General features: G+C 46.5%; 1 protein-coding gene across 8 annotated transcripts in view; it reads left to right on the top strand.

Moving 5' to 3' along the window:
* The window catches only part of Nav2 (neuron navigator 2), a 348,443-nt gene that overhangs the window by 214,628 nt on the left and 114,717 nt on the right, over positions 1 to 19,098 (top strand). The gene's annotated exons all lie outside the window — the stretch shown is intronic.

A 19,098-nucleotide genomic window follows, 5' to 3' on the forward strand; every position in this document is an offset into this window, starting at 1 on the left:
TCAGAAGACAAAGGGGGCTGGAGAGATGAGTGCGAGGTTAAGAGCACTGGCTGTTCTTCCAAAAGTCCTAAGTTCAATTCCCAGCAACCACATGGTAGCTCACAAACATCTATAATGAGGCCTGGTGCCCTCTTCTGGCATGCAGGCACAAATGCAGGCAGACTACCGTATAAATAATAAATAAATCTTTAAAACAAAGGAAAAAACTAAAACAAAAACAGATCAGCCCCATTCTCTTACATGAGTGTATGTCTGAAGTCAAAGCCTCTTTGAGCCTGAAGACCCAGCTACCTGTTCTGGCTTCTTAGCTTATCTTGTGCTATCCCTGACAGCAAGAAAAAAAAATAGTACAGTGTACACCAGGCCATTTTCTCAGTGGGCCAGAGCACTTGTCCTTCCTCATTGACTGTCACAGGGCTGTTGGTCAGATGTCTCTCACCAGGCAGCCAGCAGGGGGAACCAGGTCTCTTTCAGAGCTTGAAAGTCTCTTCTCACTACTGTATTTTTTAGGACTAGCCCCAAGAGACTTGCCAGGCTGTAGCTGCAGGCAAACTGATAGGAGAGGAAGCCTGTGTATACTATTCCTTGGAACCTTACAAGACAAATGACTTGTGGGGACACTGTCCTGAAAGGCCCTGCTTCAGGTAGTTTCCAAGAAGGTGTGGCAGAATCTCTTGATTTGGAAAGGATCCCGTTTGTAGGATTCTACAAAGCTCAAGAAGGTCCTTCTGCCAACCAGCCACAGGTCTTGGAGTCATTAGGAAGACTGACCATCATGGAAAGAGAGGAGGCCTCTCTCCTGGCACCTCTGCCCTGCATGCTTACCAGCCTTGGGGCTCTCTGACCCTGTAGTGAAGGAGCTTGATGGGAATTACCCTATGTGGCCATGACTGCTTAGATAAGGCCACTGGTGGGTAAGCTAGTCTCCAGCCCCTTTCCCCTGGGACAGTGGGGCCGAGAGTTCCAACCCACTAATCACATAATTGGTTCCTCTGGCAACCAGCCCCCATCCACAAACAGTCAGCTCTGCACACAGACGCAGGTATGGTGGAGAGGGGCTTATACCACCCAGGACATTATGAGAGTCTGGGGCTCTTGCTAATAATGAGGGTCAGTGACCAAAGTATATTTGTTGTGTCATAGCGATATTAGGGTTTGGGTACCTGCTGGGAGTTCTAGGTTCATCACACAGTTGCAGGAGAAACAGAAGGGGTTGCTAGGAAATTATACACTTTTAAGAGAGGATGCAGTAGTTCCAGTGCCCCTAATACACAAAGGAATGAGCCTTTATGTCACATTGTGGGCCTTTTGGTCATCTGTACAGGCTTTCCCTAGAATGTTCCATCACGTGTAGTTCTGTGTACATCTTCAGGCACCACCTGTCTCATTAGCGTCATCTGTGCCTCCTTCAGCGGATGGATTGGGTCTGGAGTAGGTTTTTCAGCCTCCTCTCGGACAACTGGGTTTCTTTAATTCTTACAAGGCTTTATGCAAGATGAGCTAGGTCCCATTCTCCACCCCACTCTCCCGCCTCTATAGTGAGCCCTTTGCTCTGACTGTGCAGCCTTCTGGCTAGTTAGTACCTCCACATTAAAAGAAAAAGAAGCTGTTTAAACCGAGTGATGATCTGCTGGCTTCCTAAGCTCCTGCCAGGGCACAGTGAAGGAGACTTTCTGGTGTGGCAGGTGTCAGTAGTTCCTGTTAGCATGGAGAGCCCATGGGTGGGGCCTCTAGGAGAAGTCTAGAAACAGTGCAGCACCTCTGTGGCCTCTTGACTCTGTGGGAAAACAGTGATCCTCATCTGAGGATAATGTTGCTTGGAGTACCAGTGACAGCAGAATGGAATGACACAGGCAGAGGGTGGCTGAGTACCAGGGACCCTGTAGATCCTCCTAAGTCTCTGTGGCTCTGGTGATAAGGTACCAAGACCCAAAAACATTGAAATGTGTGCATACTGCCTAGGTCAGCCTGGTTTAGAGAAGTCCTCAGATTCTATCCCTTCATCCCAGCTCATCTCCAGACTTCAGATGCCGGAAGCTAGGGGGGCCTCTCCTGAGAATGAGTCAGGGCTAAGGTGGGAACCTACCCAGTAGATACATGGTTAAATATGAGCATTAAATGCTCTACTGACAACCACTGTGCTGTGTCAGAAAACCTTGGTGACTGATCAGCACCTCTCGAGGCTCTTCTCCCTGGCCCTCCTCATGGCCTACACTGTCAGCTATTTTCTCGGGCAAACATTGCCTTCCCATCTCGGGCATCTGACAGCCTCAACAAGTGCTCCTCCGTGCCTGGTGTGATTCAGCTAGGCCTCCAGGATTTGCCAAGAGGAATTGCACATGGGACCCACTCATCAGCACTGCAGACACTCTGCCATTTAGTAGATTTCAGTTGGCAGGTGTTTAGGAAGTACCTCAGTCCAAGCCCCGGGATGTGAATTTGTTTTCAAGGCGGATCATTTGATAATCCTTTTTGTACTAAAATTGGATCTTTGAAGCTACCGTCTAGTGTAAACCTGCAACCCGTGAACTCACACTCAAAGGGAGCATTTCCACATGCAGGGAATATATCCAACCCTGTAGCTTTGGATGTGTTCTCAAAAATGGGGGCAAATGTTTATTTTGCCCTTTTTTGTGGTAACTCCAACTCCAAAGTTAAGATTTTGTATGATGTTGTTCTTAAAGTCACAGAAGCCCCCAGAAGACATGAAAAGACGGCTTCCCCTTTCGCTGTTTGTGAGCTAGTGTTCCACTGGGTCCTTGGTGTCTTCCCGTATCCTCCCCCACCCTGTAGAGGGGAGCATCGGTCTTCAGAGCCCTTTCCTCTGCCCCATGCTTTGCAAATGAACACATATTGAACTAAGGGGGTTGTTTAGCTCCCCCGTGTTTCTTGTTAAGCCTTTGTGCTGCTCTCTTGTAGAAAACCCAGCCCATTTTAGCTTTTATTTTAAATGTGAGCCGCTGGCATTGCAAATCCTTTCCCAGTTGCTCTGGCCTGGCCAACAGCTAGAATGGCCTTGACAGATTTATGGTGACAAGGTTGGAGAATACCAAATTGAAGTGGAGATGAATATGAAGAAAAGCATCTGGATGGAGTTGGGAGTGTCTTGGCCCTGAGACAGTAAGCCCATACTGAAAGACTCAGAACAGAGGCTACGTGTGCCTAGGCTCCGATCAAGATAAGAAGCTGAAGTTTCCTTCTGAACAACCTCCCATCATGCTGTGCAGCAGACACTTCTCAGTGGGAGTCAGAGGACCTCTCAGCCATTGCTAGGGAAACTGCTTCATTTTCTAAGCCTCTGTTTTCCATGTGTCTGAGTCCTTTATCCTTCTTAGAACGTTCTCTATGATGAGGCCATGCTGCTTCTTAGCACAATGACCAGACAGAACCAACAGGTACTGGAGGACGTTAGTTGATCTTAGGGAAATAGCCATGCTGTGATGGAGACATGCAAGTCCAAAGCCTCCAAAGGCAGTCCAGGGCTCAAGTCCTGGGGCTATCCATGATTCTCCCCTCGGGATCTGTCTGTTTTCAAGTCTGCAACTGCTTAGATGAAGTTTACCTAGATATCGGTTCATAATCCACAATGAATGTCCAGAGACTCCTGAGTTAAGTGTGAGTCTCATTAAAGAGAGAATTTCATCACAGCTTCTAGACTAGGGTTTGACTGAATAGCTAGGTCTCATGGCCTAACCAAGTTAACATGTACAATCAGCACTCCCAGTCTGTCATAGGCCTCATGTGGGGTCATGAAAATGAATTGTCTGAGACAGGAGATAGTTCACCTGTGTCCCAGACAAAGTGGCAGGAATTCAAAGCTAGAGGATTCTATAGGGAGTAGGACCATACTTGAGAGAATCTGTGATTCCGAGGAGTCATTGCAGCCGTTCCCCAGTCCCCTGTGTTCGAGAAAGTCTCATGAGAAGCAGCGGCTTTGTTTCTTCATCTTAACTCCTGAGCTTGTGGCCAACAGACACATTGGCCTGGACACCTCTGGTGGCTGATGCCTTCTGAGACTCACACATGAAATGATACACTATGCCTAAGGAGAGGTCTTCGTAGCTGTAAGTCATGGCCTCATCTCCTTCTTGATTTGGAGATGGGAAACCGAGGGCTGTAGTTATCCTTGCTGCATGTTGGAGTCTGGCTCTCTCTTACCAGAGGAGTGTCTGTAACGAGCTGGCCGTCTCTTTTGCAATTAGGAATTCCATATATTTGAGCAGGCAGGTTTAAAGGGTGAAGTCAACTCAAGTAGTCAGAAACTGGGAAGAACAGATGAGGTGCTGGTTCTGTGGAGAAAGAGGAAGACCTGCACACATGTCTAGTATGTCTGGTTGCCTCCGATCTGCAGGTTGGGAGGGCTCTAGGGTATTCTAGCAATATACAGGGACTGTCTTACCTCTTCAGCTGCCCAAACAGTTATTTAAGATGCAGGCCAATTTCATTCCCTATTTACCATTTTGTTATTGTTGTTTGGGGGTTTTGGTTTGTTTCAAGACCGGGTTTCTCTGTGTAAGCCTTGCTGTCCTAGAACTCACTCTGTAGGCCAGGCTGGCCTCAAACTCAGAGGTCCTCCAGCCTCTGCCTCCTAGTGCTGGCATTAAAGGCAGGCACCACCACCACCCAGCTCCCTGTTTACCTTTGGAGAAACTGAAGCTTAGAAGGGGCGAGTCACTTGGCTGAGTCACATGGGCAGCAATAGCTAGAACCAAGCATTCTCTGAGGCTCCACTCAAACCCTGTGCTTCCAGGTCTTTGCCAGGCTTCTCACTTGAGGAGGAAGATTGTAAGGCAAGACATGGAAGGAAGAATGTGAAGCCCCTGGGAATGAGGAGCGAGCCATCTAGGGATATTCAGAAGGATGGGGCTAGGAGCACTGGGCTGTTAAGAACGTTACTCGTAGACAATAGTCAACTGGCCAGACTGCAGAGAATAAATAAATATATGCAGAATGCTCAGACACAAACGGAACATCTATATCACAACCCCTCCCCAAAGCTCAGGGGCCATCACAGAAGATAAAGAAAGAGTGTAAGAGACAGAGGTTGAGGAGACCCAGGCAAACCAGTGTGTTCTAGACTTGAAAGGACAGCTACATGCATGAACTCATATCAGCTGTGGTTTCCTACATAAGTCCTATTCAAGATTAAGCTAGTAACCACTTCAGCATGGAGAAGGAAGAAGGCTCATGAGCCTGTACCCCTAGCTGATGAACTACTGACAGTTAATGGCTTCTGGGGGAAGAGTAGTCCGTTTTCTTTAAGGGTATACCCATGAGCCAGGTAGGTGTGGGTGGTCCCTGAGGAACAGCCTGTGCTGAAGGCCCTGGGAAGACAAGGCACCGACAGCATCACACAGTGTGTCGTTATTCCCATCTTAGAGACCTGAAAACTGGGCACAAGAGAAGTGGTGTGTCCCATATCACACAGCCAGTAAGGGCTACAGGCTTGAACACTCAGCCATTGAGACCCCAGCCCTGCCTCTTCTGGTGTCGCTGCCTGCTGGACGTGTCTAGTGTTTAGCATTCTCCAAAGCCTGCCCGTGCTTAGATTGCTAGCAGAATAATGAGTAAGGGAGGGAGTTGAGTGTTTGCTGGTTGAATAGTGTCAGAGTCTCTTTTGTTCTTAGTGCCAGGTCATAAAGGAGTTTAAAACAACACCTGGGTTTGTTTGGAAGATGAAATGATGGCACAAGGCTCCAAGCCTGGAGCATAGCATCTACATTTATAAAAACTACATATGTATTGTATAGAAAGCATTCAGTGAGTACTAGGTTCCAAAGAACCAAGCTCAAGCTGGCCACAGATGGAATTTTGGCGTGGTTTTTCATTGCCTAAAACACTAAGGTGACCTGTAGTGAAAGTGCAGAAGAATGTGCTGGAAATCAGAGCTGTTAGGTTGTGGGTGGGGCTATTTGCAGAGGACCGAAACATAGGACTCCTCATCCTGAGTGTCTTCACGCCTGGAACTCTGTATCTGGGAGACTGTCTGGGAGAGGGAGGTCCTTCAAAGGAAGCTCTCCCAGCTGTGAATGCAGGGTGCCCCCTTCCCATAGGAGTCACTGTAGCTCCATAGTAAAGGGGACAGAACTGGGTGTTGCCTTCTGGAAAGACAGGACTTCATAGGTCAGGCCACAGTGAGGATGCAGAGAGACCCCTGGCGGCTGATTTGACCATAAGGAAATTGGAGATTTTTGTTTGTTCATTTTGAGAGAGGCTCTCATGCAGCCCAAGTGGCCAAAAACTCGCCATGTAATGGAGAATGACCTTGGACTTCTCATCCTCATGCTGCTACCTCCTTAGTAAAGGGGTAAGATTACAGGTGTAAGCCAGTAACGCCCCAGCTTGTGTGGTGCCTCCCCATGCTAAGCAAGCTCTCTGCCATCTGAATACAACCCAAGCCCCAGGATAAAGGGCTCGAGGCATGATGGACTATGAACACTGAGACCCTCTGTAGGCTTACTGCTGTAGGCTTACTGCCCACACACAGCCGTTATACCTCTGTGTATAGTAAATGCAGAGGTTGAAAGGGTAGTAAAGCTTACATCAAATACTTTCTAACTGTGTGACTTACGGAATTCAGCTTTGCCTCCAGCCATGTTTGAATGGTGCCTTCAGTTTATCTATTCGTAGCTTTTGTTTGTGGCAGTAAACATATTAGAGCAAATTAAAAGAGTGAAAAAAAAATCAGAGGTCTCATCCCTTAGTTTATGTTTCATAGCTGTTGCAGCTATAGCCCTCAGTGTGTTGATTGGAGGCAAACTGTGTGTTTTAGAAGCCACTGTTAGCCTCATTTCTCCTCTGGAGTCTATCTTCCAGCAGAGCACTGGAGCTGCTGGTGTTGGTCTTCACCGCTATTGGCTACAGTCTGTCAAAGGAGCTGTCTGGTTTGCCCGTGTGCTTGGTCACCTGGTCTGAGTAACTCCTGGCTTCAAACCTCCACTCACATAGCTCCAGCAGCTGCTTTGCTATATAGGAAGAGATATGTCCACATACAGGTCTGTGTTAGGTCTGTTGCATCTGAGGACACAACTATGACAATCATCCTGGCAAAAGGAACAGCACCCCCAAAAAGGGAACATCCTTCTGAGTGCTATGATTGTACTACCATGCCCAGCTTCTGTGGTACCGGGAACAGAACCCAGATCCTTTGCAAGTGCTCTTGACTGCTGAGCTTTCTTTGCAGACTCTGTAATATATGCCTAAACTTTTTTATTATTGTGTCAGTGTGTGTGTGTACTAACTTCTTCATCCCAACCTAAGGGTTCCCTGCCAATACTTTCAGGATGCCTCTTGAGGGTCCCTCCTCTAGTCCCTGCTTTTACCTTTGTTGAGCCCCAGTGCAAGCAGTCAAGGACCTTGTGTTCCCAGAATGCAGACTGGCACTTAACTCACAACAGCAGCTACCTGGAGTTATTGTTGAAAAAAATGCAACAGCCTTAAACATGAGCCATTTCGAGAATGAATGGCTACATGTAGCCCTCCTGTAGCAGGCCCTTTTTGTATGCCTGCCTTCTCCCAGGGACTATCAGCAATCTGGTCTTTTTTACCTTAGGATTCAATGTGCAGAAGAGAAGTATCTCAGTTTCAATTCATTCACCCCTTACTGCCTGTTCTCAGGACACTGTGGCATTTATTTCAGCTGCAATTTTGATAAAGACAAAGTAAAATTTGTGTGAAGCTTAAGCACAGCACCAGACATTTTCTTTCTGGTGTCATAGAGGCAGAGGCGGTTTCCCTGGCCTGTGTGCTGAAGCCAGAAGAGCAAGAGACACTGGGTGTCTGATCTCACCCCTGAAGACTAGTCATCTTCAGGAGAGAACATAGAATTCTTCAAGCCAACATACGTACTTCTGTCTGTAATGTAAAGAGAACTTGTGTCTTGTGACACTTTGGGCATTGGGGAGCAGATCAGAAACTTTGGAATGACAGGTGTGGCTATCCCAGAAGCTTAACCAGCACATATTAGTGTGTGCTTAGGGGAGAGGACTCTGCATGTACATATAGAGGTCAGAGGACGGCCTTTGGGTGGCCTCACTTTGCTACCTGATCTGAGACAGGGTCCCTTGGTTGTTGTGCTACCCAGCTAGCCAGCCCACAAGCATCTGGAGATGCTCCTGTCTCTGCCTTCCACTTTCCATAGTTGGATAGCAGATGCTCACCCTTCGAAGTCCAGCTTTTGTATGGATTGTTGGGGTCTGAACTCAGGCCCTCGGGCATGTGCAGCAGGTACTTCACTCACTGAGCCACCTCTCCAGCCCAGGAATGATACTTCTGACAGTGCAAAGACTGGTCATGGTATTCCTATGGCAACCACATGTTTGTCCCCTGCACTCTGAGTTCATCATCGCTAACCCTCCTCCGCCATGACTTCACCAGCCATTATGGATCTCCAACAGACTGTTCCAGCGTCTGGAAATCACACTGTCTAGACCACTAGTTAACTGATATTTCAGAAGGAACTCGGGGCTCTGAAACTATCTCTCCCAAGCCCTGACCTGAGGTTGAGGACCCAGCTGGATCAGCTTTAGTCTAGATCCTATTAACATGGGTAGACATTGCCTCTGGTTACCGAGGAGGCCAGGACCAGTTACTGAATATTTATGCTTTCACTTATCACATCACTCTTTAACATCATGGCAACTAAATCTTAGGGAAACCGAGGCCCATCTTGCTGATTTCAGGATTTAAGGTGGCATTTCCGACAGGTTCTTCCCAGGGCAGAGTTACCAGTGTGCCTTGAGTTTTAATTGCAGGTTTGGGGAAACTAACCAGAAGGAGTCCAAGGCCTTTTTTTAAGGTGTTGGATTATATTCCATGATACTAGTCTGAAGGACATGTGACTCTTCTTATTTTTTAATTTATGGGTATTGATATTTTGTCTGTATATGTGTCTGTGCCTGACCTACAGAGGCCAGAAGAAGATGTTGGGTCGCCTGGAACTGGAGTTAGGGACAGTTGTGAGCCACCATATTGGTACTGAGAATTGAACCCAGGTCCTCTGGAGTAACAGCCAGTGCCTTTAACCATTGAGCCTTCCCTCTTGCCCCTGTGTACATGACTCTTGCTATAAACACAGAAGAGCTCCTGTGAAGACAGGTATCAGTTATCTGTCAATGAAATGGGCTTGTCAGTGGCAACCATTGCTGCAATAGCATGAACTATTAATACAGATCAGACTTTGAAGGAGGGAGGAGCTAGGAAACTCAATACTTGTTGTATAACTTTCTCATGAACCTTAAAATGCTCTGAAAATCAAAGTTTATTTCAAAAAAATAATTTTGTTTGAACCCTGCTAGGGACAGCCTACAGTCAAGAAGTGATGGCCCTGGAATGGGTATTTTTCTCTGACTTCCTGGTGATTCAGGCACATCTGAGTTGTGAGACTTCCTGGATATCAGTGTGTCTCTTCTCAGTATTTTTCATGCCGAGAGAGCTTAAAGAGGCTTTGTCTAGAGAGCAGTCTCCTGAGTGTTAGGATTCGTCTCATCTTTCTCTGGTGGACAGAAAGCTTCCTGTTGGTGCTAGAAATACTTGCTGCAACCCACACTAGCAGTTGAGCCGCAATAGAGAGAATTCAGTCATGATGAAATGATGAGCAGGGCAGGGAGGGAGAGGGGCTGCCCGCCCTTATTCCAAAGAGGGCAAGATTTCTTCAGAAGAATGTGTGATAGTTCCCATTTTAAACAGGAGCTATCATGGATCATGATGAGAATTTTACACATGCCCATTTGTTTAAATAGGAGGTGCTAAGGACATTCTGGTTATACTTCTTGGCTCTCCATCCATTTAAGGATGTATTTCATTAGCTTTTCAAAAATTAAAACTCTTGGGCCAGAGAAATGGCTTGTTGGGTAAAGGCGCTTGTCATGTAAGCATGAATTCAATCCCTAAACCCATGGGTGTGAGGAGGAGAGAGGCTGGGACCATGGTCAATGGTTAAGAGCAAATGTTCAGCTTCCAGCATCCACATGGCAGCTCATAACCATCCCTAACTCCACTTCCAGGGATCCAGTGCTCTCTTCTGGCCAGGCACACATGTGATGCTCACACACTCAGAAGTGTAGAGCAGCCACACACATTCAGATATTTTTAAAGGCAAAATAGGAGAACCAACTTCACAAAGTTGTCTTCTGGCCTATACACACACACACACACACACTAATAATAATAATCTTTCCTTTGTATTGTTTATGGCATATATACCATATATACATATATGTATATATATACACATATATGTGTATGTGCATATATATTTAAATTTAATTTTGTGCTAGTGGATGTGTGCATATATGTATAGAGCCAGAGGTTGATAGAGCTAGCTATATTCCTTTGTTGCTATCTGAAAAAAAATGTTATGGGACAAATTAAATAATGATGATTAGGCATGCAACAGATCTTCTATATGAAAGAGGTTTATTAGCTGGATATAAAAAGAGGTAGAGCAGGACATTATGGGGAGAAAGAGAGAGCGAGGGGAAAGAGAGGGGGGCTCCCCGATAGAGAAAGAGGAGAAGGCCAAGAGGCCAAGAGAGAAGAGGACGGGAGCAAGAGAGACCAAGAGAGAAAGGACCAAGAGAGGGACCACATGGCCAGCTGATCCTTTTAAGGGGCAAGGTAACCATGCCTTCCAGGTGTGGGGTGACACATGATGACATCATAGGTTACTAGGCAACCCAGAAGCAGGTTTGGTTCCAAAATCCTAACACTATCCACCTTTCTTTCTTTTCTTTTTTTTTTAATGAGACAGGGTGTGCTAGTCTTAATGTTAATTTGACACACAAACTAGAGTTATCTGATAGGAGAGAACCTCAGTTAAGAAGATGCCATCATAAGAATCCAGCTTTAAGTCATTTTCTTAAATAGTGATTGATGGGGGAGGGCCCAAACTGTTGTAGGTACTGCTACCTGTGGGTAGGAGGTCCTGAGTTTTATAACAAAGCGGGCTGAGCAAGCCAGGGGGAGTCAGTAAGCAGCACCCGCCATGGCCCTGGCACCAGCTCCTGCCTCCGGGTCCCTGCCCCGTCTGAGTTCTGTCCTGACTTCCCTCAATGATGAACAGCAATGTGGAAGTGTGAGCCAAAGAAACTCTTTCCTCCCCAACTTACTTTTGGTCATGGTATTTTTTCACAGCAACAGAAACCCTAAGACACAGGGTCTCACTGTGTAGCTTTGATTGGGTACTTTCTATCTCGATCAAGCTGTGAAGCCTGTAGCTTCACAGAGATCCATCTGCCTCTGCCTCTCCTGTGTTGGATTAAAGGCGTCCACCACCACACATGGCCACTTCAGTTTTGAAAACAGGCTCTCTCACTGGACCTGGAACTCACTGATTCACTTAGGCTGGCTGGCCAGTGAGTGCTGCTGACCTGCCCTACTCCACCTGCCACCCCCAGTACTGGAGTTACCGATTCCACAACCCCACTCCCTGCTTTTATACCAGTGCTGGAAATCTGAACTCAGGTCCTCATGTTTGTATAATAGAAAGTCTTATCTATTGAGCCATCTCTTTTTCCCACCCCCAAATTAAAATTCTTAATATCATTTTTGTCTGTATGTGGAGATCCTTGGGTAAGCTAAACTAGGCTCTCTGAAAATTAGGGTTGCATAGGCTTTAAAATACAGAGCACCTTTTGCAGGCAGTGGTCAGTGGTGGCCCACACCTGTAATCCCAGCACTCGGCAGAGGCAGGTGGATCACTGAGTTTGAGGCCAGCCACGAGTTCCAGGACATCTCCCCACTTGGATCCATCACTCTGCCAGAAGCATGGCAAAAATAAGATAGTGCAGTGAGGAAGTGGAGTCATCTGGGTGCTGAAATCAAGGGAGCAGGTGAATGACAGTGCTGCCAGGTGCCACTGCTGAGTCCCCACTGCAAGCAAAGGAGAGTCTCACAGCAGGGATGCCATTACAGAGCTGTTAGCCACTCAACAGCCAGTTGTGCTGGACCCCTTTTGGCATGAAGCCCTGGAGGCCTTAGAGCCAATGCAAATGAATACAAATGTGCAAAAACTGGTCGTGGCTTCTACTGGGTTTCAAAGAGATCTGACTTCAGGAATCTCCACGTTAGGTAGTGGCTTCAAAACTACTCTTGGTTCAATTTGTTTCTTAAATTTTATGTGTGGGGCAGAGAGACAGCTCAGCAGTTAGGAGCACTGAGTGTTAAGAGCACTTCTAGAATTCCCGAGTTCAACTCCTTGCAATCAGATGGTAGCTCACAACCGTCCATAGTGTGACCTGATGCCATCTTCTGTCATGCAGGCATGCATACAAATAGAATGCTTGTACACATAAACTACATAGATAAATAAATCTTTTTTAAAAAATATTTTATGTGTAGCGTTAACTAAAATATTGCATATGTTATAAAATACACCCCCCATACACACACACACAAAAAGCCATAATAATCCAAAGGATGTGATGTCTCATGTAGTGGTACACAGCCTAGAACCCAGGAGGGAAATGTCGGCAGGAGGATCTCAAGTTTGGAGCCACCCTGGGCTACAGAGTGAGACCCTGCCTAAAAATAAACAAACAACAAAAGCATGCCAAGAAAGAGATGAATAGAGGAACTGTGTTTTGATGTCTGTTGGGGGTGCGGGCCAGGCTGTGCTGGGCAGAAATCACTAACACCATGGGGGAGCTAGCCAAAGTGTAAGGTCCGATTTGAGCCACCTGGGCAACTGACAGCGGGTGCTGAGCTGGCTAGCCTCTTGTAAGGACTTTAATCTGTTGCAACCCCCACATCTCAACTGTGCCTTGTATCCACCTTGTGCTCTTCCTTACCTGGTTTTACCAACAGACATGAGTTAATTCTGTGACACCTGTTTGGGGGTTGGCGAGGGTGTTGCTGAGACTCTGTGATTGTTCCTCAACCCCAAGCCTGGATTTCCCCCTGCTGTTTTGCTCCTGAGGCCTGTTGAGGCTTCATTTGATTAGCTTGGCAACCTCTTTGGAGTGCTCCCTGGAGGGCCAGGCTCTGTTGACAAGGGCCAACCAGAGCAGGCTGCAGACCTGGGTTCACTCATGCTGGGGCCACCCTGCTTGCCTGCTTCTCTATATCCAGAGAACCAAGCTGGGCCTCTCTACCCTGCATCCTTGCCAGGACTGAGATGGGTGTGAAGTGCAGAGAAGCCGGGGAAGGAGCTAGAGTCCTTTGACCTGAGAACCTCCCCAGTGAACAGCTCGTGGCCAGGGTTATGTGCCCCCTGCTCAGAGCTGAGGTGGCATGAGGTAGCTACAGGTGGCTGTTCCAGGGTTCAGCAAAAAAGAGAGGAGGAAGCTACAGATGTAAGGAGAACTCCCACATCTTCCCGGAAAGAGAAATGTTGGAAGCCTGGTGAGGTCCTGAAGAGCCAGCAGCCTCCAAGGACAGAGGAAAGCAGTGTAGAAAGGTAGGAAATGTGTCGCCTATCCCTCAGCCCCAGGAGGGTTCCCCAGATAGCTGAGGAGAGTGTGAACGTGTGTTGAGAGATTGCCTATAAAGGTGCGGAATGAACGAGTGATTGCCAGTTTTAGTACAAGAGGTTTATTGTAGCCGAGTGGTGTAGCATTTACAGTCCTAGCACTCGGAGGCAGGGGCAGGTGGATCTCTGTGAGTTTGAGGCGGGGTCCTCCCTGCCTCTGCGCTTGCATGTGCACGTGGGTAGAGCTGTGTTACTTAGGTGGGGTCATTCACAATTCCAGTCCTGTCACCACAGGGAAACCTGAGCAAGGCCCTCTGACCTTGTATTTTCTCCGGACACTGCCCTTGGTTTTTTTCACGTCAGTCTGGGGGGCTCGTCAATGGGAAGCAATGCATTTGTATCTTTGACTAGAAATCCCTTTTATTTCATTTAAAAATAAGTAAGAATAAGCTATGAGGAGGGTAGGAGGACCACTGAGAGGATGGCAAGGTGTACTGAGTGACATGTCATACCACGTCAGCACGCTTTACTAAAAAATCTAGGGCAGAAGGTTTCTGAGAGCAAAATGTTAAGTATTTGCTTGAATTTGAGTGCCACCATTTTATAATCAGCACTAAAAAAAATTGGCCTCGTTTTTTTGTGACCTTAATTTTGCATTTCAGATGCTTCATCTTAAGTCAGACACAGCAGCTGCCTGCCTTTGGTAAAGACCTTTGGTAAAGATCGGCGTCTTCAAAGGGATTAGGCAGCTCAGCTAGGCTAGCATTCAGCTTGTCCTTCTGTGACCCAGAGGGAGGTTTATCCATTTAACTTCTAAGAGGCCCTAAGCTAAAAGGATCCTTTTACAGGTTCTTCCAGAAACTCAATTTACACCCTAATAAACTCAGAGAATCAATGTCACACTGGGCTGTAACACAGGAGAGGGCCTTGAAAGCACGTGTTGTTTGGCTGCTTAAATGTGGAACGTCAGGGCTGTCCAGCAGCTCAGTCCCTGCTCCCAGATCTATGCAACACCAGATCTGTTTATACCTGCTCGTGTATTTATATTGATGTTGGCAAGGGATCTCACCTATGCTATAACTGTTTTAGCCCATTTGCCTATGTTCACTGCTAAACTTAAACTGATCAGAAGCTTTCAGACAAGCTGATAGGTCTTTGAAGAGAAGTAATCACCAGGCCTGATGTGATTTCCCTCCTCCTGTTTGTGCTTTCATTTCTTGCAGCTGAGAAGTCTTTCCTTTTACCAGCGTGCTCTGCTGTAAATGCTGTCCGCTAGAGTGAGTCCATACCTGTTTGATTCCTTCCTGGTCCCCTTTTACCCCTTCCTGCTCCACAAAGGTGACTGCTTTCTAGGTGAGGGACACTGAGCTTGTGGTGCTGAGCCAGACTAGGTTGAACTGGAAAGGACATATCCCTTCCCTGAGGGTCAATCACTCAACTGGTTTCACTAGACTCTATGGTGTTACATCACTGTATTAAAAGAAAAGAAAGGCTCTCCTTACCAACCTTGGACTCTGTGTCTAGCATGTTTGTTCCAATAGATGCTGTGGAATTCCAAAGCTTTTTCCACAGTGAGTGTCAGTTTAAGAGCTTGTTTGTAGCCAGGTGGTATTGGTGTACATCTTTAATCAATCCCAGTACTCAGGAGGCAAAGGTGAGTTTGAAACCAGCCTGCTCTATAGAGGAAGTTCCAGGACAGCTAATGCTACACGGAGAAACCCTACCTCCAAGAAAGAAAGAGAGAGAGAGAGAGAGAGAGACAGAGAGAGACAGAGAGAGACAGAGAGAGAAAGAAAGAAAGAAAGAAAGAAAGAAAGAAAGAAAGAAAGAAAGAAAGAAAGAAAGAAAGAAAGAAAGAAAAGAGGCTTCTTATAGCTGGCACATGGCATTTGCAACATTTTGGCATTACAGGGATCACGAGGTCTAGCCTGCAAGTTTTATTCCCTGAAAGTCAAAGTAGTTCAGCCAGCATGAAAACTGGTGTTTCAGAAAAGTCTGTGGAAGAATATATAGGTGAAAAAATGATCACCAAAACCAGCATTTGGTGTATAGGGGACAGGAGAGTGCACAGGTGTGTGTGCTGGCACCCACATCAGGAGGTTCACTGCCTCCTTTGATGCCAGCTCATGGGGTCTTCTAGCTTCCTCAGGTACCTGCACACACACACACATACAAACACACAGATATATTTGCATAGACATAATTTAAAAATGAATGAATCGGATGCTGGGGAGATAGTTCTGCAGTTTAGAGCACTGCCTGCTCTTCAGAAGATCCACATTTGATTCCCAGCACCCTCGTGGTGTCTCACAGCCATCTGTAACTCCAGCCCCAGAGGACCCAGCACCATCTTGTGACCTTCCTGGACATCTGGCATATACATGATGCACAGCTATACATGAACACAACATACCCATGCACATAAAATAAATAGAAAGTTGAAAACTATAAATAAATAACTCTTGAAACTGAGGTGGGGCCTGTTACCTGTTTGGTACTTTCCTGTCTCTCCATTAGCATTCAGGTCTCAGCCCCATCTTGCATCCCAGTACTTTGCCTCCATCCCCATGCAGTTCACTGTTCTCCTTCCTTTCCCTGACTTCCCTCTTATGTTTTCCCTGCCTTTGTGCTGTGATTCCATGCGCCTCCATAGACTTTCTTCTTATTAGCAACCACCCTACCCCCATCATCTGCAGGACCAACTTATGCCCAGTCTGACACTTGTGGCTGCCCCACCTCACCCCAGCCCCTCAAATCTTCATGTTACACCCTTCAGTTTGGAGTGAAGAATTATTTGCCTAATTCCCAATAACTGTGAGTTTCAGCTTGTCTTTCACCCCTCTAGCCCAGGCTAACACAGAGGCTAGTGTTTATAATTGTGTCCAGGAAATCATATAATCACTCTCCTCTGATGTAGACAGTTGGAGTAGATGATAAGAACATTGTATTAATTATGAGAAGGTCCTGATCTGGGTGTCTTTGAAAGCTGGAAGCAAAGACCCTCAACCACTGTCACTACAGAATTCAGGAGGGCAATGTGAGTATTGTTCAGTAGCCTGTGGTGTAGGCAGGAACCCATGGTGAAGATACAAAGGTGTCACAGCTCCTCACTGGATCACAGTGATAATTGTTTGTGTCCCCAAGGAGAAGAAAGGTGTGGTGCTGGGGCTCTGGGACTCAGCCCAGGTCAGCTGTCTCTTTAGCTTGTAACCTTGGGCAAGTCATTTCGTGTCCCTAGCCCATGTGAGCCTCAGATAGAGCTAGAAAAGATGACATGACATTCTCCCATGTTTGCAAGCCGTAGGAGCTTGAGTCTGTTGATATCTCTGAGCCTTGAGCAGGGTTTCAGATGGAGACTCCGAAGACTGTATCTTCAGAGAGCCAGGTGTTCATGTGGGATTGGTTTGCTGAGGCAGAAACTAAAAATATATGCAAACAGCACTGGCCCTGTGAATAAAGGTACTTGCTGCATGAAGTGCTCCATAAAGTAGTCCTCTGACCTCCCACACACATCGCACACACATACACAAACATCATATACCTACATACACAATAATAATATAAAAATAATATAAAATGCTTCTCTTCATATTGTGTGTGTGGTATTTGTGTGGGTGGGTGGGAGTGTAGATCAGAGGCTGTAGTCTCTCTGTCCTACCTCAGGCATGATCGCCAGAGCGGCTCTTTCCTCAGCAGAAAGCTGGGGAAAGGGTTGTGGTCTACTTGCCCAGGTGCGTGTAATTGCCCAACCGTATGTATTGTTTCACCAGCAATAAAAATCCAGCAGGGAATGAGTGCTGCTAAAATTAGATTGTTTGTCCTTTGACAAGATCTCCCCAGTTGAAAAAAAAAATGTGTTTTTCTAAGTGGCAGGGCGGCTTTGCTAAGATTAACTGCCCTGGTTAATGGCACATGAGATTGTGCTTTGAAGAGCTCCCTTACATCTCTTCGCAAGGACATTTTCTAAATGTTGACCAGCAGCCTTCGGTGGAGGCTGTGCCTTTGAGTGGAGTGGAAGTGTTTCCCTTCTTTTACTAGGTGGATACCAGTCACCCACACTGCTGTACCCTGGCTTTCTGTCTTTGCTAGACAGACAGCTGGACAGATGAATGGATCCTGGGTGCGATGACAGATAGACATTCAGTTTGCCTTGCTTTGTGTCTTACGTGTCAAGTTTGCTTAAGCTGGAGGAGAAACCCCTGTGATCAGCGCGATCACAGTGAGTGTGTATGTGTTTGCTAAACCCTCTGTGGGTATCTGTGCTTCACTCCTTTGTGTGTTCACTTATTCAAGCAAAAAAATACTGAATATACATGTAGAAATGGGATGAATTCGGCATGTGGATTTGAACAAAGTAAATAAAAGAAGTGCATTATCTCCTGGGAGAAAAACATTAAAAGGCAGTTATGCAAATGATTTTTTAAGAATGGCTGTGATTGTTTTTTTATTTTAGTTTTCATTAATATATAATTCATGTACCATAATGCACACCATTTAAAAGTGTACAATTCAGTAGGTTTTCACAGATTGCCCTTTTTTTTTAATTATACTGCTGGGTGAAAAGTTCATAAGTTCATTCCGTTCTGCCTTGTTGGCACAACCACAAACACTTGGTTTGATTGACTAGATGAACAGATTTGGGTGTGTCTGTGTGCACTCGTGCATAAATATGTACATTTGTGTATGTGCATGTAGTGTGTGTATATAGAGTGTGTGTATGTAGTGTAGGTGTGTATGTATGTAGTATGTGAATGTGTATGTATGTAGTGTGTGTGTGTGTGTGTGTGTGTGTGTGTGTGTGTGTGAGCTCTATGTTGTTAGAATTGAAATACGGAAGTCTTGCTTTTTCAGAAGCCCAGCCAATGATATAACGGGGCCATGCAGGATGAAAGCGATCAGGTTCATTGCTCGGCTCTGCCTAAGTCTGGCGCTGCTACCCACTCTCCTTTGAAAATGAGGAGGACCAGCTACCCAGTCCCTATAGCGGTTATGGGAGGGGCCAGGGCAGCACGAGGCACAGATTCTTTGTGCTTGAACCACCTCTGGCTAGTGGCTGTGCTGGCAGGGACTCTGCTTGGTAGACTTTAAGCCAGCGATACAGAAAGCTCTGGGTTCTGCCTCCTAGAGCGTACTGAGTCGAGCAGAAGGCAGCCTTGGCACATCTCCAAGAGCCAGTGAGTGTTGCTCACAGAGACTTGTAGGAAACCTGAAGACATGAGTGTGGAAGGTGGAACTGGACACTGTCCATACTTTCACACTGCTGCAGCTGCGATGCCTGCCTCTTGTGTAGCCTTTGTCCACCCTCCATCTTTTCCTGCTTCCTCCCGCGAAGCTTGTCTGCTTTCTCCCCCTCACAGTTGTTTTGCCCACAATGTGCTAAGGACTTGTCAGTTCTATTTACATGTCATCGAGGGGACACCTGCTTGCATAATTGCTGACATTCAGGAGCATGTCGTGAATACATCTGATAGCCGATTTTATTCAGCAGCTCCCTTCTGCTTCATAGATTCCCATGAGTTTGGATTCATTAAGCTTCGAGTGCATTCTCCCCACCCCACAAGATCCTAGACTGAATTAGCAGCTGAGTTTTTCTTCGGACTGTAGTGACAGAGCCTCAGAGAATCTCTTTTCCCCATTAAGAGCACACGGTATCCATGCATAAAATGACAAGACTATGTTCAGCTGCTTCT

Source organism: Meriones unguiculatus, chromosome 14, assembly GCF_030254825.1.
Source record: "Meriones unguiculatus strain TT.TT164.6M chromosome 14, Bangor_MerUng_6.1, whole genome shotgun sequence".
Lineage (NCBI taxonomy): Eukaryota > Metazoa > Chordata > Mammalia > Rodentia > Muridae > Meriones > Meriones unguiculatus.